This window comes from Lissotriton helveticus, chromosome 8 (genome assembly GCF_964261635.1).
Source record: "Lissotriton helveticus chromosome 8, aLisHel1.1, whole genome shotgun sequence".
Classification (NCBI taxonomy): domain Eukaryota; kingdom Metazoa; phylum Chordata; class Amphibia; order Caudata; family Salamandridae; genus Lissotriton; species Lissotriton helveticus.
Genome location: NC_136069.1, coordinates 1,169,313,951 through 1,169,336,454, shown reverse-complemented (window position 1 = coordinate 1,169,336,454; position 22,504 = coordinate 1,169,313,951). Strand labels below are relative to the sequence as shown.

Below are 22,504 nucleotides of genomic sequence, written 5' to 3'. Positions count from 1 at the left end.
GAACAAAAATAGAAAGTGTGTCTGAAATTCGAAATCTGTTAGACAGATGTTCAGGCCAAACACAATTCTCTCAAAATATTCAGCAAGATTGTCAGGAGTTTTTAATGTATATGCTTGATGTATTGCATGCTGAAGGTGTAGATGTAGATCACCTGTTTGGGCTTTCTTATCAATGGCAGCATGACTGCGAGAACTGTAGGGTATCAAGTACTACTAGTGTAGACTCAGAAAGATTTATATATTTAACTTTGCCAGACAGTAAATCAGTCTCCTTTAATAAGCTAGTAAAAGCAGCTGATCACAACATGGAATGTAGCCAATGTAAATCTGAAATGATGTCAACATTATTTATACGAACATATGGCCAGTATGTCATTTTAATGTTCCAACGATGTAGGCCTGATGGAACAAAATTGACAACTTTAATTAAAAATTTTGTGGCTTCACAGTTGTCAATATCAGGAAGGACTTTTGTAACTGTAGCAATTATATATCATGACGGTCCTTCAATAACATCAGGACATTACACAGCTTATTTAAAGTCTAGAAATGGCTGGTCATTCTGCAACGATTCTGTTTTAATTTTCAAAAAAAAATTGCCGTATGACCTTAAAAATTCTTACCTGGTGTTTTTAAAACCAACATTTTAGGGAAAGAATCTTGGGATGTGCTCTGAGGAATTTCAAGAAGTTCTAATGGCTCCTACACGATTTGGCCTTGAGGATAAGTGTAGTACAGAGACATAACTTCTTACCATAACACTGGACGTCATGGAAAAATAAGTGCACTTTGAATGAGTTCAGAAAAACTATTTCTTTTTATAAGCTAATTCAAGCAGCCAATCAAAACATGGAGTAGAGGGAATGTAAGTCTGCAATGCTGTCTACTGTTTTATATTGCTTTGTGATTAAAAGTGATGTAGAGAATTAAATAATTGTAGTAGTCATAGAGGTAGTGTAAGTCTGCTTCATAGTAAGCAGTATCAGTGTCATAGGAAATGTAGAACATGAGTGAGCAAGAAGGGTAAGATATTAGTAGTCCAGGATTGTGAAAATGATCTTCAACATTTTAATTCTGAAAGTTGCGGAAATACAACATGACGGGATTGGCTTACAAGAATTCCAAGAGTTATAAATGGCTCTGACATGATTTGGCCTTGTGGAAACGTGTGGTAGAGAGCGAGAAGTCATTTATTGTATGTAACATATTTTTCAAAACGATGGAGGTTTTCTTTCAGAAAGTGGCGGGCTGAAAGTAATAACAGCACAACAGAGTGTAAGCTGTTCATAGGACATCCTTCGACGTCATGGAAAGTAAGTTAACTTTAAGGAGTTCTGAATTCTGATTTGTTATGTTGTATGGGTTTTTTAAACACAATCATTTTGATTGTGTTTTTTTTTCCCCGCTGTTATATGATGAATACCTTCAAGTCACTGTTTTTAGTGAAATTTGATACATTCTGAGAACAGCAAAAATAAACCATTTAACATGTATAATTAATTCTGTACTGTTTGCATTTATGATGTACATGTAGAACTGTGTAGGAGGCATGGAGAAGGTGAGGCTTCTGTAAGTGTCAAAGTTGTTGCATACAGTGCTGCACTTCTGGGTACTGTTTCATATGCTGGACTACATCTGCACTATGAGATACCTAAGCAAAGGCAACACAGGTGATGTGATTGTGAAATGAGGAAAAGAAACTCCACATTTTTCAATTACATCACCTGTGTTTCCTAAGTTTACGAATGACATTGTGCAGATGAAGTTTAGGTCTGTCCACGGACACAGAAGAGGTCTGGCCCTTGTTCAAGAGTGAAGTGGATATGACTTACTTCATTGGTAGGCCTTCACATGTATTATCTCCTCTGTATTCTTCAACAAGCATAAATTTGATATGCAATCCTGAGTAGGCCTCACCTTAAACAAACCTCTGGAGAGGCCACACCTTATCGTCATCCTGAATCAATCATTTCAAATGTTAGGGACAGATTTATGATAGGTGTATGCCTCTTTTGCACCACTGTGCGTCACTTTTGTGATGCAGCGGCGGTGCAAAAGATTTGCTATGAGGCGACAAAATTACAAATTGATGCATCTAGGCAGATGTGTCATGCTGTAAAAAACCCGTGCCACATGAAACCGATGCAGCAGTGATGCAAAAGATGCGCCATGTTGCAAGACAGGCCTGACTTCATCTCCAACAAGATAAGAAGCTAAGTCTTCTGTAAATGTCAAAATTGTTGTATATACTGCTCAACTTCTATGTACTCTTTGATATGCTAGACTCCATCTGCACTATGAGATACCTAACCAAAGGCAACACAGGTGATGTGATTGTGAAATGAGGAAAAGAAACTCCACATTTTTCAATTACATCACCAGTGTTTCCTAAGTTTACGAATGACATTGTGCAGATGAACTTTAGGTCTGTCCACGGACACAGAAGAGGTCTGGCCTTTGTTCAAGAGTGAAGTGGACATGACTTACTTCATTGGTAGGCCTTCACATGTATTATGTCCTCTGTTCTCTTCAACAACTCGAAATTTCATTTGGAACCCTGAGTAGGCCTCACCTCAAACAAACCTCTGGATAGGACACATCTTATTGGCATCCTGAAACAATCATTTAAAATGTTAGTGTCTTGCGACACTTTTGTGAGACAACAGCAGTGCAAAAGATGCACCATGTTTTAAGATAGGCCTCACTTCATCTGCATCAAGATACTGTTAGTTTAAAATGTATATCTTTAGGACTGTGTAGGGGGCCTGGAGAAGCAGAAGCTTCTGTAAGTGTCAAAGTTGTTGAAAAACTGTTTGTCCTTCAATCTTTTCCCTTGTCTTTTCTAATTTTTAAATACATGTTTTAATATTTTTCAAATGTTTGTTCTCTCTTTCACAGATTGACAGTATAAAAATAAAAAGTGAGTAAGTTAACGACAATTATAAGGTAAATGTTTTGTACTCTTTTCGTTACATTTCTATCACATTCACCTACTATTAGTTCCACAGCTTCATTTCTTTAACCCTCAGTTTCCTGCCTTTGCTACTTTCCTCATTCCTTTCTCTATTACCTACTTACTCAACTCCTTCCACTCTTTTTCTCAGTCCCTCTCTTCTCATAGTTCCTCACTCTTGTTCACTCACTCCGTCTCTATTACTCTTAGTGTCTTTGACTGATCACTCTTTCACTACTTGTTCATAATGCTTTCTCTGTGTAGTTGAAGCACACTAAGGAGCATATTATGAACACAGCCAATAAAATTATTGCTGTTTTTATTGGCAGAAAACTGCTGCAAAAGTGGTTTTAGCGGCAGTTTTCTGCCGCAAAAGCGGCTTTAGCGACACATTTCTGCCGATAAAAGCTGCAAAACTTTTATTGGCTATGTTGATGATATGGCTCTATGTTATTTACATTTCTTTGCTGTTTCAATTAATTTTTTTCTGTTATTTTTTCTTTTCTGTTTTCTGTTTTTTCTCTCTATTATTCCACATGTTTTAATCTTATTTTGAACATTCACTCACATTCTCCAAGAAACTCTTCTTTGTTATTGTTCTACTCTCTTTTTTTTCTTTCACTTCCTTTTTTATTTTGTTTTTCACAATTATACCCTCTTCCATCTTTTCTTCGGTAAATAGATCTATTAAACAGTATCTCTGGTTTAATCCCTATAGCTGTCTTTCTTTTAACATTACTCTCTGTTTACTTCCCTTATACTAACTCTTCCTTTTTTTTTATTTAATTTTTTTGGGTTCGCTCCCGGTTCGCGAATCGGGAAGCGAACAGGGAAGCGAACCAAAAGAAATAGAGCTTGCCAGAGTGCTAAACATTCTAGCAATTTTTTTTGAAAGGGGAGGTAGTTCTGAAAAGAACTGGTTTTTTTATGTTTTTGTTGTTTTATATTTTTTTTTATTTTTCTGAACATTTTTTGTTTTTTTTGTATTTTTTTAACAGTTTTATGTTTTTTTTTTGTTTTTGATGGAGGGGAAACAACAAAAAACAGGCATTGGAAACGGCTCAACAGGAGCAAAAAAAAAAATTACTGTCTGGGGCGTTTAGGGCAATTGTGATTTTCATAAGCTCGGTTGATTAAGGTAATACTCATATTACCACAAAACAATAATGCACCACAATACAAGCAGGTAAACTTCATATGGACAAAGTTGTCCTGAATGTTTGGCACGGTTTCCCGTGCCTCTGCTGGTGTCAAAGATATCTGTGATGATGACCTGGCCACAGGAGTTGTTGGGTTGTCCTGCTGGTCACGCATCTCTGCCCGGCTGTAGTTTAAAGGATGCCACCTGCTCATATGACGATGCATGGTGTAGTTACCGAAGCTGTATTTTTTAAGGTGCCTCTAGATAACTTCTCCTTACATATGAGGCAGGTGACATATCTGGCATTTACTTTCTTCTGCCCTTCAGGGATCGAAAAAAACTGCCAAATAAAACTGGTTTTCCGATGAGAAACCCGGGGCTGCTCTTCTAAAAACTGTGGTCCTTCTGTCTCCTCTTCCTCTTGCTCATCCTCTTCCTCCTCTGTGTTGCTGATGAACTGGGGAGGTGGTCCTCTCTTCCCATGAGGAGGTGGTGGTGGTGGTGGGGGTCCACCAGCTGAAGCTACCAATGAAGCCATTGCTGAACTATCAAAAAAGGTCTTCCTCTCACAGAGATGAAAGTCAGAGTGAGGAAAGAAGGAGGGGTTTTCATCATTTGGGAAAAACAATATTTCTAAACCAATGAAAAGTGTTATTTTTAGGTCACCTGACCTAGCCTTACATCATTATGAAACCAAAAGTGAAATGAACCAATGAAAAGTTTTATTAACAAGTCACATGACCTGTTACGCTTATGTTACGCGCTGCGGAACGCGCCCCGGATCGCTTCCGGGTCGCTGCGCTTCGCGCCTCGGTTTGCGCTCCGGAGCACTTCCGGGTGCGCTAACGCGGCGCGTCATAAGACGCATTACCCGACAACGCGATACGTCGCGCTTCCGCGACGCGTCACGATGTTGATTTCTAACGCGGCAGTTGCGCAAACGGAACGTTTACCGGTTCGCGGACCGGGTCGCGGCATCAAATTGAGCTAACGGGAAGCTTCCCGGTTCGCGAACCGGGAGCGAAGAAAAAAAAATATAAAAAAAAAAAATTATTAATAAACATATAACATATATTTTTGGATTTAAAGAAGAATACATTTTACAGCTACAGATATTAGCTTTTAAAAAACCAATGAAATTCACTGAAAAAACCATAGGTTATAGACCATATATAGTTAGGAATTAGCATTTACAAAACCTTGAAAATTCACTGAAAAAACCATAGGTTATAGACCATATATAGTTAGGAATTAGCATTTAAAAAACCTTATTTTACTCACACAAAACCATTGAAATTCCATATATAGTTAGTTGTACTAACTATATATCGCGCACCCGCAATCCACTGCTGATCATGTCACATATTACATCATTCATGACATGGTCAGTGACATCACTGATGACATCACTGATGACATCTCAAATGACATCACTGATGACATCACTGATGACATCTCAAATGACATCACTGATGACATCACTGATGTCATCTCAAATGACATCACTGATGACATCACTGATGTCATCTCAAATGACATCACTAATGACATCACTGATGACATCACTGATGACATCTCAAATGACATCTCAAATGACATCACTGATGACATCTCATTTGACATCACTGATGACATCACTGATGACATCTCAAATGACATCACTGATGACATCACTGATGACATCTCATTTGACATTACTGATCACATCACTGATGACATCATTCATGTGATATTATGATGAACCTCTTCAGACTCTTATATAATCTTAGATACACTCAGTATAAACATACACTCACAGACTGTCACTCGTCCATGGAGTTACTCACACACCTAGTCAGTCATGCAAAGAATCAATCACACCTCCATTTCCTCAACTATACAGTTATACACACCTTACTTATTCAAACATATACTAAAACATATTTACTCACTTATACAATCCTGGATACAAGTTCACAATGATCCATACAGCCACTCACACATTCACTGGCTCTTATGCACAGTTATTTATATATGTCAACTCTCACATGTACTGTATTTTACATATGTACTTACTTTGACATGTAGCACTGAGATATCCATTCACTCACCAATACACTCATGCACACAGTCAACCGCCCATACAGCTGTTTCCACATGCACTTTTGAACCCATACATCTAGTGAATCAACTGCTCACACATCTATGCAGAGAGTCATACACCTCCCAGCCACCCACACACACACTCAGTCTCCCATACAAATGCTTGGGCAACCAATCAATAACCCATATAGTTAATCATATAGCTACTGATCAACACATGCAGCAGTTTACAGAACAACAGACATAATGATGCACAAATTAAGACAGTTTAGTCACTAACCCATGCACTCAGTGAGACACATTTAATCAGTCACTCATACAGTCAGTCATGCCCCTACTAAATCCTTCATCAAGACACTTATACATCCACTCATTCTTCAATATGTAAGACATATTTTAACTTTACAGAAAAATACAGTCACTGGATGTTGTCATCAGTGATGTCATCAGTGATGTCATTTGAGATGTCATCAGTGATGTCATCAGTGATGTCATTTGAGATGTCATCAGTGATGTCATCAGTGATGTCACTGACCATGTAATGAATGATGTAATATGTGACATGATCAGCAGTGGATTGCGGGTGCGCGATATATAGTTAGTACAACTAACTATATATGGAATTTCAATGGTTTTGTGTGAGTAAAATAAGGTTTTTTAAATGCTAATTCCTAACTATATATGGTCTATAACCTATGGTTTTTTCAGTGAATTTTCAAGGTTTTGTAAATGCTAATTCCTAACTATATATGGTCTATAACCTATGGTTTTTTTCAGTGAATATATATATATATATATATATATATATTTATATATATATATATATATATATATACTTATATGGTTAGACAATTGGACAGTTCCATCTTCTACATGACATGAGGAGTGATCCATTTGTATTAACAACTGCAGTGTCTCATTGTCTTGAAAAGATTGATTTCTAATCTCCACAGTTTATGCTATTAGGCCACAGCAGACAAGCATTTTCTTCAATGCAGGATGAGAGTCATGGATCTCAAGGGCAATTGGTTTTCTTCCTATCTTGTAAGATGACTTGAATTTCATCAGTGAAGATTAATGAGAATAAGATGGGAAGTATGCTAATCAGTCCCTGAAATTTTTATCTCTGTTTATTGTCATGGCATCAGTGTTGCCAGTTTCAAAAACACTTGGCAGGTCAGGTTTTTCTCTTCCATGTTCTAGGGATTAGAAGCTAGCTCTGATTTTTGCAGAAAAACGCCTGATGGACGATTTGGGGGCAACAGTCTCCTAACCTGTGTGACTTAATTTAAGTTATTTGACTTTCTTTAAGATGTCAAAATTGCCCTTGGATAGTTTCCATTCAGGTAGATTCACCCAGAAACGTTGCCCTTAGCACTCAGCATATCTTCCATGTAAGATTCTCAAAGTGAGCTGGCAGTCTCTTTTTAGGAAGCAGACACTGATTTTTGTCAGCTGCGGCAATCATTTTGCTATCTTTGAACAAGTGAAGATTTAAGAGAGAAGACTTACAGAGCTGGTTAAATAGAGGGTGGCACTAGACAGCAACCGAGTGCCACTATCCAAAATGAGATTTATTCTAAAAAAGAGTCCATAAATCCCTGGCAAAGCACACAAATGTAATTCAACAATAAAAACAAAATAAAAAAATAGAAAGGATATTCAGTGGGAATGCAACATAGATTCATCATAAGATAATGATATGCGAACATGCTACACAATAGATATTAAATACTGGGAGCAGCTAAATTCATGTAAGGAGATCAGTGACTAATTATCAAAATACAAATAGCCATTTTAGAGCAAGCTGGTGCTAAGTTATGGTGAAACAAAAGAGATGAAGTTCAGCAAAAAGGTAGACCACTCCTAAATGGTCTGTTAACACTGAAATCCCAGAGTAAGTGAGAGAATAGATTTCTATCTCGTGTTACGGTCGAAAGGTCACTTATATTCCAGTTTATTCAGGATAGATTCCAATTCATTTGCTTAAGTAAAATGAATAAACTGCACTAATTGATATGATGAAGGCACTACTTGGTGCCTGGGTGATCAGAATAGAATAGACAATGGATGGATTATTTGGCGTCTAAGAACTTTGAGGAATTGCTTTAAATAAATATGTCAATTAATAATCACTATTTGAGCGCTGAATTTCCCCTATATAAAAAAACGTTCAATTTTTTTTAAATGTGCTTGTCTACGTATTAACCAAACGGACCTCTGTGAAATCCCCTACAGTGCCCTGTAAAGGTAGTGCATTTTATATTGTTTTGCCCATTTTTCTGCTCGTTAGAGTTGGAAGTTGCTTTGGCTAGCCTGCAATCTTCTTTAAATCTTGATTTGCAAAAATATAAAAAATTATCCATATTTTATACTGTTTCCAAATACATGGTTTTCAAAGCAGGGCACTCTAAACAACCCAATCCACAACTAGATGGGGAACTCCCTGCATGTGAATACTTGGGATTGTCTCTAAACGAGAAAAAAGAGTGGGGTGTTCAAATTAAGAAAGTTTGTCTAAGATTAGCACAAACATCAGGGGAGCTAGCGAAACAGCAGAGGAAATGTGTTCATAAGATGCTTGGGCCGGTCCTGGAAATATATAAGGCACAAGCAAGAGGAGCGGCCTTATATGGGGCAGAAATATTGGGTAATCGGTCATCTGAACAACTTGTTAAGACCAAGAACTCATTACTCAGACAACTTGTGGGACTTTCCAAAAGCACACCACTCACCCCGCTCCAAATGGATCTTGAAGTTAGCCCAATTGCACTGGAGGTTGCCCTCAGACCCTTGCTATACTGGCGCCATTTATGGAGCACTCCAGAACTATCTATGTATAGAGAGGAACTGAGGGAAGTGGCAAACCTTAATGGAGCAAGTAAAATATCTTGGCTTACCCACATTAAGAACTCCTTGATACCAATTGGAATGAGAGATTTATGGGACAGTGCCGAAGCTAGATGTCTGTCAACACCTAGGAAGGTATTGATAAAGAATTTCAAGGATCATAATCTTAACCTATTACTGAGGGGTCTCAGGATAGGTACACTTACATCATCTTTCCTAGAAGTCAAACTGCAATATAGTTTAGAACCCAGCGTAGACGATATACAGCCGTCTCATGCCCAAAAGCTTTTTTTCCAGTTCAGTTCAGTACTTCCCTTACGTTCCATCATTCATAAGTGGGGGGCAGCTCCACAAAAAATTGTCCGACCTGTAATAATAGTAGGGAGACTGGCCTAAATGTACTGTTTTTTTGTCCAGGATATAAGGAAGTAAGACATCGCTGGCTACGACAGCTATATAGGAATCTTGGAACTTCCCATTGTTCACAGGCATTTAGGATCCTAAAATATGATTGTAGTACGCCTATTGTTTATTCATTGTCCCGCTATCTGTTTTCTATGTGGTGTGTACACCGAGCAGTTTTAAAGAAAGAGCTAGTCCAATTAAGTCACCCTACTTCCCGATTATGCTCAGTAATCTCGCTTTTCATATATGATTTTGTATAGAATGATTGAGATACTTGTCTTTGTTTAGAATAATTATTATACCCTACAGTTTTTAGCGATCAAATATCTTAATGTGTACGCCTAATTTTAATGTTGAAAAAGTTGTATTGATTTAATTGTCTTTCTATATGTTTTACCTGTGCTTTTATAGCCATATCATGCCGAAATAAAGTATCTCTTGAACTTGAACTTTTTCCAAACTGTGAGATCTACTTATGAAGGCCTTCACCGTGTTGCATCACTTTTCAGTGACGCTGTGGCAGTGTAATTAATGCACTACACTGCGCCCTATTTACAAAGTGACGCATCTAGGCAGATGCGTCACCTTGTAAAGGCATATGTCACATTATTATAGCACTACAGTTAGAAGGAGGGTCCGAGGGGAAGTTTAAAGACCAGCACAGTCACATACCTCGCAAGAACCATATACATCACCAAGAGTAATTGTGGGTCTAAATGTGCTGCCTGCTATACCATGTCTCATGCTCAACTCTCAAAACAAGGAAGACAGAACTAAAGTAACTAAAGTACCACAGCATAACTCCACGTTCGTGAAAGTACCCTTCAGTTATCGGTCTGTTCCGCCCTTTACATCATTTGGGCCTCCTCACATCGAGGAAAACAATCCGGCAACCACATAAAGGGGCCGATTAGGATGGCGGTTTTTCCGCATCCTCCGGGCCGGCGGAAGTGTCCGCCGGCCTGGAGGATGCGGAAAAACCGCAGCGGAGACTCCAAAGACCCACCGCCAAATTAGGATGGCTGGTGGGTCTGATAATCTGTCCGCCGCTTTTCCGCCGCGGTCGGAAGGCGACCGCGGCGGAAAAGCACTAACATGTCTGGCGGTGTCTATCAGACACCGCCAGGCATATTAGGATGTCTGTAAATATATGCTTTTCCGCGGCGGCTTTACCGCCGTGGAAATGCATACGGACCTTCACTTCGGGGGCCCGTTGCGGGCCCCCTGGGTGAAGGTGGGGTGGGGGGTGCACATGGGGGGTACCTATGGTACCCCCCTGCAGTTGCGTGCACAATGCAGCAGGCACCGCGCGGTGCCTGCCGCTTTGTGCACGCAAATGCTGTGCATGGATTTTTTACATTGCGGCGGGTGCAGCTTGAAGCTGCACCCGCCGCAATGTTAGAGATAGAGGATGTGACCGCCACCCTGGCGGTCACATCCTAATTTGATCGGAGGGAACGCCGCAGCCCATGCGGACGTTCCCTCCTCCTCAGGGGTCGCGGACGGACTCAAGTCCGTCCGCGATCCTAATCGACCCCTAAATTTGTAAAGTAGAGGCCTCAGTGTGTTTGGAGGTATGTGGCTGATACTTATAAGACTAATAACTGAATAAAGCAGTGCGTGCAAAACTAAAAAGTGTAATGTGAAAAGAAGTATAACATTGGAGAACTAGGAGAGGGAAAACTTTATTCAGTATCTCCTATGTTTCCAAAGTTAAAAACCGTGGCGGGAATATAGTAGATGATAACAAATAACTACTATGGTTTAGACCCACAGTTACTCTTGGTGATGTATATGTGTCACATTATACCTGCGTTAGGTATAATGTATGCAGGGTGGGCATTATACCGTAAAAAAGCATTGTAGAAGTGGTGCAGTGAAATCTATGAGATTTCACTACGCCACTCCTACGACCTGACTGCGTCAAAATCCTTACGCCTGTTTCAAGCAGGCATAAGGGCTTTTCACAGGGGACTCGCCCATGTGTAATGACACATTGCTGGATTTGCATCAGTTATCCGACACACTCCAGCAATGTGTCATTATTGCGCCACCAAATACGGCAGGATTCCTGACGTATCTGTTAAATCCTTGCGCCATGGAGCTCCGTAGTGTAAATAGGGTGCATCCATGGTGTCGCAAGGCTGGAGCTATGAAAAGTGTCACATTGCTTTTTTTGCCCAGCGATGAGCCACTTTTGATAAATGAGGCCCTGTGTTTATAGTCCATAAATTTGAGACCACTTTTAAAATTATGGACTCAAAACTTTAAAAACGCCTTTTGAACTTCTCTTGAAGGTGCGATTTCAATGAAATTAGAATTCCAGTGGTTTGGTTTTGGGTTTATTTTATAGCGAGTTATTTGAAATCCAACAAAGTAGATACTTTGCCTCTTACTGATTATATGTAAAATGAAATGTTATACTTAAATATATTTATATTGTAATTTCTAGTTGATTATTGTAATCAATTATGCATTATTAATTTCATTTTACTTTGTGTGCTTTATTTAATGTTTTGAAGGTTTTTTAAAACCATGATGATTTAAAACTTAAATATTAAAATTGTAAATGTTATACTTCAAAAGAAGGTATATTAGGATATTTAACAGAATTACTTTGTTTATAGTAACATTGTCACATAGGCTACAGATTTTTTTAAAAGTATTATTTCATGCATCAATTGAAATCTCAATAAAAATTATTTGATAGTTCCAAAATCTTGACTTTTGACAAGCACCATGAAATAATATTTTGTTCAGTAATAAAGTACATTTTATTGTTGCCAATCATATGCACCAGGAAGAGTTTGTGACTAATTCTGCTTCATCGCTTAAGAACGAAGTGGTGAGTGTTGCATGCATAGTTCATTTTCATTACACTTGCCTGGTTTCATCAACTTCACTGTGCTATGATACAAACATCTACTGCCAGGTAATTTCAATACAGGCACTGTTAGGGAGGAGGAGCTCACATAAATGAATGCTTCTCAAGACATTTATGAAAACCTATAAGCTGAAGATCTTTAAAAAGTGATCAATGAATACTTGATAAGTATGGGTTCCGGATTTTTCTCACTCGCTGTTTCTTTAAATGGGAAAGTCACATTTTACATAGCTTTCTTCATGATGTTCTTCTAGCACAGAGATTACAAAGTGAAAAGCCGTTACAATCGAACACCAACACATTCTTAATGCTTTTCTCATTTGCAACCAAGGCTTTGATACCAAGGAGAGAAATGAAAGCTCCTACCTCCATACTGCACGCATGAAAGACTGTACAAAGGATGCACATCCAAGGAGGTAGTCAATTTGTAGAATGAGAATTTTCTTAATAAATAACTGTCTGATAGAAAGAATAGTGGTGCTTTATTTTTATTTTTTATACGTGGCACCAGGATTGGCAGAGTTCTTCTTTGGAACATCATCCTATCACCTGCTCATGAAGACGTCCTATTCCTATTTATATGTATGAACTTTTCAACCACCATCAACATTACAACATTCTTCTACATCACTCAGCAGCTCTGGATAGTCGCATCGCTGTCAGGTCCTTCTGTAACGGGGAACAGAGCGATAACTTTCACATTTCAAAAGCTATCAATGGCTACATCAGATTACTCAAAGGCTCTCACATATTTTTAAAGCGGTGTCAAAGGGTCTTTGTATGCTAGAGAAGTAGGAAGTGGGTAATTGTATTGAAATGAAATGCTTCGAAACAGATATTAACCCCATGGAATCAAAACACCTTCTCAAAGCCCCTTTCTATTTCCTTTATGCCTCAAACGTCTTTGGGAACCACTCTGCACTCTCTAAATCTGTATTGACACTAAGAATTATTTTTGACTGGAGTTTGAATAGGAAGTTCCATTTCAGTACAGTTATCAACTATTTCTCATTTTACACTTTATTTTAACAACTTCATAAGAATTTCATCAACATTGATTGTGACCTCTGATATACTCTACTTTGGATTATGGCAATGATTGTTATGTTGATTACAGATTATTTCCTAATCCGCAAAAAGGTGACCCCATCAGCCTTTGCTTTGTTTAAAACCCTCTCCTTTGCCTTCAAGAACTTGTGGTACAAGCCCTCTCCATGCCATCAGAGCGAGTTTGTGCCTTACGTACTACATTTGAGCTGTAACTACAGGAACACTTTTCAAATGAAACAATTACCCCCAATCCTTGACATTGTCTTAGTCCATGGCAAAGCATGTTATCCACAGGGACGTAGCTACAGCGGCCAAGATGGCAGATGCATTTTAGAATACTCCCGGACCTCCTGTCCTGCTGAGCACGCTGGACTGCACCCAACCCAAGACTTAGGCCAGACTGCCATGGACTCCCAGTGTCGCTGGGGCACTGAAGAATTTCTGGTTGCCAGCGAGTGTATGGGTGCAGCCACTGGTCTCCTGGCCAACACGGTGCTGCTCCTGGCGCTGGTGCAGAGGCCTCGCTGTGGTGCTCTGGAGCTCCAGGATTGCGGCAGCAGGGGGCTGCCCCACAGCCGTACACCGTAGACATTGATCGGCGGAGGTGGAGTCCATAATGCAGGGTGACTTGGCCTCCTGCGTGGGCCTTGCTGTCCTGCACTGCATGTGGGGCCCGGCTGGGCCACGGGATGGTCTGGGACAAGGTTGTGGGTTTGACCCTCCACCATCCTCTGCCTTCGGGGGTGGTCGGCCAATGGGGCTGTTCCCAGCAGCTGACCTATCTGGCCCTGCCCGGCGTCTCACTGTGCATTTGCTGTGGATGTAGAGAAGACCGAATACCAGGGCACTTCCTGCTGGCTGCACAAGTTGCCCCCCTTCACTTCGGAGGGTGGGTAAGAAGGGGGGCAACATAACTCCTTGGGCCTTTACTATTTACATCGCAATGTCTTTGAGCCTGACGCCTGGAGGTCTTTAAGGCCCAGGGCCTGATGGACTCTGACAGGGCTACGGATGGCTCAACTGGAACCAAGTGTACCCATGCTGGCTGGGGGTGACAGGGGCCACACCATCCAGGTTGGACCCGCTCCATGCATTACCCCCTTAGGATTATTCAACCAGTGGTACATTGAATTCGGCTGCTCGTACGACCTCCGTGGGGTAAATGGCCCGTGGGGGTGCATGTAGGCTGTTCTCACTGGGGGAGTGCCCCCCAACAACTCTGCTGTGCCTTGCCACTGGTGCCCCTGCATGCTGGGGGATGGGAGCAGGACTGAGGAGCTATACTGGGCAGTTCCTACTACTATGATGTAAACACAGGAGTGTTGGTGGTCCATAAGCCTGTGGTGCAGTGCACCAATGGCGACCATGGAGAAAGACAAGGCCCCGATTACGCATGTTCAAGCTAGAATTGACAAATACACTCCCAACTCCGCTGAGGCCACCAGACAGCATGCTGAGCCCACCAAAACCTCAAATCCCTTGCCAAAACATATGTTGCACAAATTTTGCAGACCATCCAAACCCTCTGAGAAGTGGTGGAGTCCAAAATTGGCGAGGTGGGAGTGGTCATCGCTCTCCTTCACCAGGACCTTTACATCTAGAATGGTAGAGCCGCATAGGTGGAGGGAAGGGTCTCTACCCTAGAGATGAGCTTGCTGACCTTAGGGTGAAGATGACTGCACTGACCTCAGCTACTCACACCCTGGAGGCTAGAGCGGTGGATGCCAAGATCCGCTCCAGGCGCAACAACCTACGATTTATTGGGTTCCTGGAGGATGTCGAAACTCCCCACCCAGAAACCTTCCTAGACACTTGGTTCAAACCTGGATTCCAGAGGGAGCTCTCTCCCCGTGGTTCGTGGTGGAGCAAGCAGACTGGGTGCTGACACAACGCCCTCCTCCAGGTGTGCCCCCACACCCTATGGTCACCAAAATCCTAAATTAGCACAATCAAGATGTTTTTCTATGAGCAGCACACACCCGCTGGAAAATATCCTTCCATTCAGCACATGTCATGATTTTCCCCAATTACACAAGGACAGTCCAGAAGAAATGCAAACCATTTGATGTGGTTACAATGAAACTGAAGGAAAAGTCATTGCAATACTTGCTGCTCTTCCCTGAAAACTGAAAGTGATCCATCAATCCCGGTACTACTTCTTTGAAACCCGTGAGGAGTCCTGGGCAGCTGAAAAATTAGCAATGCGCTGATATGACTCTCCCAGTCTGGCCAAAGGGGAGAACCCTTGCTTGGGTTGGAGATAACGAATTGCTCAAGCCACACCGGCAGGCCAAGTCCCATAGGGGGCGCAGCCCATGCATATGCTCCCCAACTCCTCTGACACCAAACACTTCACCACTGTCCCCCGACACCCCACAAGACACCACAAAAAAACACCTGCTACTTCCTTGGATGGAGAGGGGTCCACACGGTGATGGTGCAGTGGCTGGGATGAATCTGAAGATGGGCTCCCAAGTCCAACCACCAACTTTGCAGTATTGCTGTCCAGCAGCTTTAGACATATGATTCTACACAGGAGGAGGTCCCCCAGGTTGAATACCCTGATATGTATTGTTTTTGTTGTCCTGAGGGAGTTTCAAGGTGATAAATGCTTCCGGGATGGAAATATGGGGTTAGTTACTGTTACTGTTAGGGAAATCGCAAAGCTTTGAGTTCTAATTTGCTCTTTTGTGTTAGACCAAGACATGTTCATGCATGCCCAAGATCGAACACTGCACGAATACACACTGATTCGTGGGGTACTAGTCACACCTACCCATAGCACTCATGGCTGATTTTCATCTCTTCTCTTGGACTGTCAACGGCCTCTTTAACCACATTAGGCGTACATTGGGGCTTTGCTTCGTTAAGCAACACCAACCCGGCAAACTCCTTGCTACAAGAAAGCCATCTGTTACGTTATAGCAACCCTATCCTGTGCATATTTGGATATGATTGTGTCTTTCATGCAGGTTTCAGCAGGGACTCCAGAGGGGTAGCTATTTTACTCCACAAACATTTCCCAGTGGTGGACACACGAGTCACCCGTGACTCACAGGGATGCTACTTCGGTGTGGAGGGGACACTAGAGGGGAAACCATACAGCATCCTTATCATTTATATACCACTGCAGCTACAAAGGCAAACCCTTGAGGAACTGGCTAAGATGATCACCGACCTCCCAACCTGGTTAACAGTCCTTGGTGGAGACTCAATGCTACACTTAGCCCAGGTGAGGACGCGTTGGGCCCCTCTACCAGACACCAACTAGACAGATCCAGGGCACTTGCTTCTTGGGCAAACACCCTGGGATTATGCGACGCATGACTGGCATCACATTTGGAGGGCAGGGCATACACACATATAGCCACATCAGTCAAAACCGCATTCGGCATCAACCTCATACTTTTCCTCACCACTGATATGAAACACACAACAGCAGCAGCGATTCTTCCCTGGGGATCTCTGATCCCCCTCCAGTTACCCTCCATTTGAGGGCCCCTGCACCTCATAAGCTGCTGCTCAGGTGCTTCAATGCCTGGTTCCTTGTAGATGAACAGTTGATGGATTACCTAACCACGGAGCTTGACTCCTTCTTTGAACTTAAAGTCTGGTCGGTTGCAGAGACGGGCACCCAGTGGGCAGCAAGTAAAGTCACAATTTCAAGCACACTGAAAGAAAAAACCCAACTATATGACAGAAATTGAAACCCACATCTTGCAGTTAGAGGCTGAAGTGGCCTCTAACGCTTCAGATTCCCCCAATCGACAGCTTGAACTTGATAGGCTGTCACTGCGACACCTAGTGTTTAATGAAGCATGCCAACGCTGGAGGGAATCCACCTGGTGCATATATGAGTACAGGGAGAAGAGGCGTAAACTACCTTACTGGATAGCCCCTAGGGATACCGGCTCAAAATTGATTCCCTCTATTGTCGACCCATTAGGCCACCCGCTGCACACACCCCAGATAGCAGTAATCTTTGCAGATTCCAATGAAAAATTATATGCCCAGCAGCCGAGACCCACCTGGGAGCAAGCCAATGCCCTTGTTGACAAAATACGCCTACCACACCTTACCATAGTTAAATGCAAAGGCCAAGACTCCCTGCTTACAGGCAACAAAATAATGTCCACATTGCACAGGCGGAAAATGGTGAAAATTCCAGTCCCCAACGGGTTTCCCATAGAGTACTACTGTAAATTCAGAGATACCATTTCCCTACACCAACACCAATTCTATACCAAAGTGTCTCAGAAGGGCTACTTCCCACCCACAATAGGGCCCCTTTACAATGGCAGGCGGACCGTAACGGAAAATGGGACCGACCGCAAGAGGTGCGGAGGTCCCGCAAGGCCAATTAGGATGCACCCGCCACACTGGCGGCTGCATCCGGGACTTTAACATTGTGGCGGGCGGTGCTGTCAGCAGCACCCGCCGCAATGTTAAATAGGCATGTTGTGCATTGCCATGCAAAACGTGACAGGCACCCCGCGGTGCCTGCCACCTTGTGTATGGCAATGTAGAGGGGTACCATAGGTACCCCCCAAGTGCAGCCCCCACCCCAAGGCAATTCCCGCATGCCTCTCCATGGCGGCATCGCCGCCATGGATAGGCCTTCACCGCCAGGCATCCTAATATGGATTGTGGTGTCTACCAGACACCGCCACCATATAATGCCCGAGTTCCAGCCGGCCGGCAATCGTGACGATTGCCGACTGGCGGAAATGCGGCAGACGGACTTTGCGTACGGTGCGGTATCCCCCGCCATGGTAATATGGTGGGGGTAAATGACGGGCGGGCGGGGAGTTATGGGGGCAGATTGCCACCGCCGGGCGTGCGGGTGTCGATCCGCCCGCCATCATAATGGCCCCTCTAGACTTAGCTATCAATGGTGGTGAAAGTCAAAACGGGCCACCAAATGGCCAGTTGTGCCTCATACTGCCCCAACTGTATGATAAACACAGACATCAAAATCTTCGCCAAGGCACTAGCAAACAAGCTCCAGCAAGTCCTTGGCACATTGAAACTTCCAGGCCGATGTGGCTTTATGCCCAACTGCAGCACCTGCCACTGCATTACGTGCCTCCACGCTGCCCTAGCCCACAACCTGGAAGGAAGCCAACACCACTGCACTCCTGCATGGGGACTCTGAAAAAGCCTTCGACATGCTGGACATGACACACTTGGACCAGGTCCGCTGGGGCATGCACTTCTGCCCTTTCTTCTAAAGGTACATCAACCTCATCTACTGAAAACCTTCTCCACAAGTTCTTATAAACTGTTGTGATAGCCCATACTTTCCCGATTAGACAAGGGACCAGGCAGGGGTGCCTTCTATCTCCACTGCTTTTTGTTCTGGCTATTGAGCCCCTGGCCAGAAGCGTTCATTGAGATGCTCAGGTACGGAGTTAGACCTGGGAGGGGGTGACAGAAGACAGGATTACATTATACACCGACAACGTTCTCTTAATTCTTGCAGATTCCTCAACATCCAGCACCCGGGACTTAGACATCCTGGAGGTGTGTGAGGAAACCTATGTTCTTTGTGTAAACGGGGGCAAATCACTCCTTGTCCCCCTATCAGGAGACTCTGCCACAGTTGCTTGGCAATCAGACATACCAATTTGCAGTCTCAGCTTCAGGTATCTATGTATTCATAGAGCAACCATATGAGACCTCAATCATAATTTTAACCTCACCCCCCACCCACCCCCCTTCTCAACATGGTTAAAACCAACCTACACGAGGGAGACAAACTCCCTTGAATATAATGGGATGTAAAGCGCTCATCAAAATGATGATACTTCCACACTTCTATAAGTACTACAGAGCTTTCCACTTCCCATTCCCAACTCCTGGGTTATGGGAACTGGGGCGCTGCTCCACTCTTTTCTGTGGAGAGGCTCCCCCGAGAATAGCCCTCCACAAATACTGTAGGTCTATTTACAATGGAGGGCCTGGGGCAGCAGACATTCAACAATATTACTGGGTGTCCCATCTCCTTATTATAAAAGATTGGATGAATGGAGGCTGGAGTGACCTGTCATCAATTAAAACTGGTGCACCTCGGCCTCGACAATGTAATGAACATCCTATATGGCCGGCCCATCCCATCTCAAACTATAGAGGTCAATAAGACGGTCTTCCTCACTTGGCGAGTGGAAAACAGATTTACTAGCTGGGATTAGAAACTTCCTCAACAGATTCTCCTCTGGTGGGGCGCTGGCTGAGTCACACGGCACAGCTGGAAGGAATCGAGATGTGGGACATACTAGGAATCACCACACTGGTGATGTCTGACGTGGATCACACATAAAATAGTTTCACAACCTTCAAACTCACTTTCAAGTTTCATTCACCCAATTCCATAAATATTTACAGCTCCTGCATGTGCTTGCACGTCACTAGGCAGACCTCACTGACAACGCAGAGTTCAGCCTGCTGGAGACAAAATTTCAAATGAGCCACTTGAGTAGTGGTGGCATCTCACAGATTTACTTCTCCTTGGTCTGTAACATCCCTGAGACACTCAAGGAGCTTCGACAGAAGTGAGAGCAATGTGTGGGCAGCCTAGAAAACACTGAATAGCAAGAGGCATGTTTGGCCCCATCAAATTGCTATCTCTGCCCAGCTGTGGATGATCTAATTACACTATTTACATGCAACCTATCTCTCTCTACAATGGCTCTGGCATGCAGGCATCATTTTGGAACCTAGATATCCCCGATATTTAAGTCCAGAATTGATTTCTTTTCATTGTATGGCAATGCCCCAAGGTGTCTCAATATTGAAGGCTAATTGCCCAAATCCTTTCCCGATACCTTGAGCGGCCCATCGACTTGACACCCAAAGTAGCCCTGCTCGACCTCCTGGAGGACAATTGGGGTGCCTGGGGAAACCACACAATGGTGGGCCTTTCAACACTGGTCAGTAAAAGAGATGGGAAACAGCGTTTACAATGCTGTCATCACATCGCAGAGCTATTGTTATTGTTATGACAACCGCGTTGTTAGTACGCAATACCTTTACATCGCAAGTCATTAGATCGACTTGCTGTAGGGGGCGCTAAGGTATTGGAAATTAATTCCTACACCTTCCCTACTGTTGCGCAAACTGGAGTAGGAATAGTAAATAGGAATAATCTCATTCAGATTTCAGATAATGAACGTATTAAGGTACATCATCTGGAACATTGGTTCATACTTCAGGACCAAATTAACAGACAGTAGAGGAGGATTTCTAAGCAAGTTAGGTATTTAATTACATTTTCAGCAATTGCAACAATGAAGCAGTCAAAATGTACTGAAGCAGTCAAATTCAGATAGACAATGTGTTCAGGAGTAATAATAAATCTAAATGATATATGGGCATTAAGAGCCATACAGTGGGTACACTGGGGCAATGATAATGAATCAAGTGGAGTTAAATCATGGTATGTAATTCTGTTCTGCTTGATTCCAAGTGGGCCAGCGTTCTGACACATATGGCCCTCATTACAATGTCGACCAGTCAGAACGCCGCCCGCCATTTCATCAGGCAGGAGACCGTACGACAATGAGTCGGCGATCCCACCCACCCTGTTATGATGAGACGGCCAGCAAGGCAGTCAGAAAATGCTTTTTTCGACTGAGACTTGTGCAGCGACCCAGGAAAAGGGCTGCAGCACAAGTAGAAAAAAGCAATTTGTGCACATGCATGCATTGAATGCCAGGCACCACATGGTGCATGGATGTGTAGGCGGGCCACTAGTATAGGGCCCCCACAGTCCGTTTCTGTCAGACAGTTGGACCTCTAAAAAAAGGCAGTTGGAAAGGGCCATCCTAATACCTAAAGTGGTGCCTGCACGGGCACCGCCTTCATTGAAGGGGTAAGATGCCGACCGCTGCCCCGATGGGATCTTGAATCCTGTCGGACGTGGCGTTTTTTTCCCTAGACCTCAGCATTCTGACCGTGTGCATTAAAATGTGGTGTTGGTTCACCCCTCATTCCTCAAAGAGGCTGCAGAATACATTTACCACCTGCTCAGAACAGGTGGTAAATATATGTGTTAAACTCTACTGAATTGTGAATTCAGTGTGGTTTTATGATGGGTAAATCCGGTCCCACATGGTAATTTCCCCTTCCTTGAGCTTTAGCTCATAATCGAATGGTACTGCTACAGCATTACTGCACAGAAATGTTGTGCCTGTGTGCAGATTTAACACCCCATCTGTATAGGGCAACTCGTAAACAGCCCAAGGAACTTAGGGGCATATTATCAAGGGGGTTTATCTCCGCTTTTTTGGCTTTAAAACCAAGAAAGCGGAGATAAAATTATCTCCCTATTACCTAGCTGTCGCTAACACCAGTTAGCGACAGCTAGTAGGAGATGGCGACCATCTCGGGCCCCGCTTTGCATGTCACTGAAATTTATCACTAATGACATGCAAAGTGGGCGTGCCAAGATGTTAGCGACTGGAAACAGTCACTAACATCGCTATCTCCTATTACCAAATTTTGGAGATATTCGCGCTAAGCGCAAATATCTCCAAAAGCTAACACCTGCCCCTGAGCTGTTCTTAGCCATGTTATCCAATGGTAGGTGGATAACATGGCTAAGAGCATTAGCTCGGTAATGCATGAATATCGCTGACTTTTCAGCGATATTCATGCATTTCGGCCGATTTTTATCGCTTAGGAGATAAACCTTGGTAATAGCAAGGTTCCTAAGCGATAAAAATCGCTGCAACTCCGCTATAAAAATATTGCCGCTAAGCCAACATAGTGATAATTATCGCTAGTTGTTGGTAATATGCCCCTTAGTCTAATTTAGTCTAATTTATTAACAGACCCCCCTTAACACACAAAATTCTGCAAACATGTCTAAAATATGGGAACGTCTCACAGGAATACACGAGATTACAGCAGCATTGTCATTAAATAGGAAAAAGGTTATTTGTTCTGCAATTGCTGCGTCTGCTAAAGGGGCGGTGTGATGACCTGCGTGTCATTCCATTCCATGTACTTCATTGTGAGTCTAGAGCTCCTCATTCTAGAGCCTCTATCTGGTTTGAATTGCTCTAAAACACCCACGATTCAGTTGCTGCTGGCTCTGCTTGTGGGTAGGACGTTTCTCCTTGTAGATACTTGTTCCTGA

The 22,504-nt window shown here is 42.9% G+C and overlaps 1 protein-coding gene across 1 annotated transcript in view; it reads right to left on the bottom strand.

The window, feature by feature from the left end:
- Positions 1–22,504, bottom strand: part of LOC144771908 (protein-lysine methyltransferase METTL21E-like) — a 289,117-nt gene that overhangs the window by 48,829 nt on the left and 217,784 nt on the right. The gene's annotated exons all lie outside the window — the stretch shown is intronic.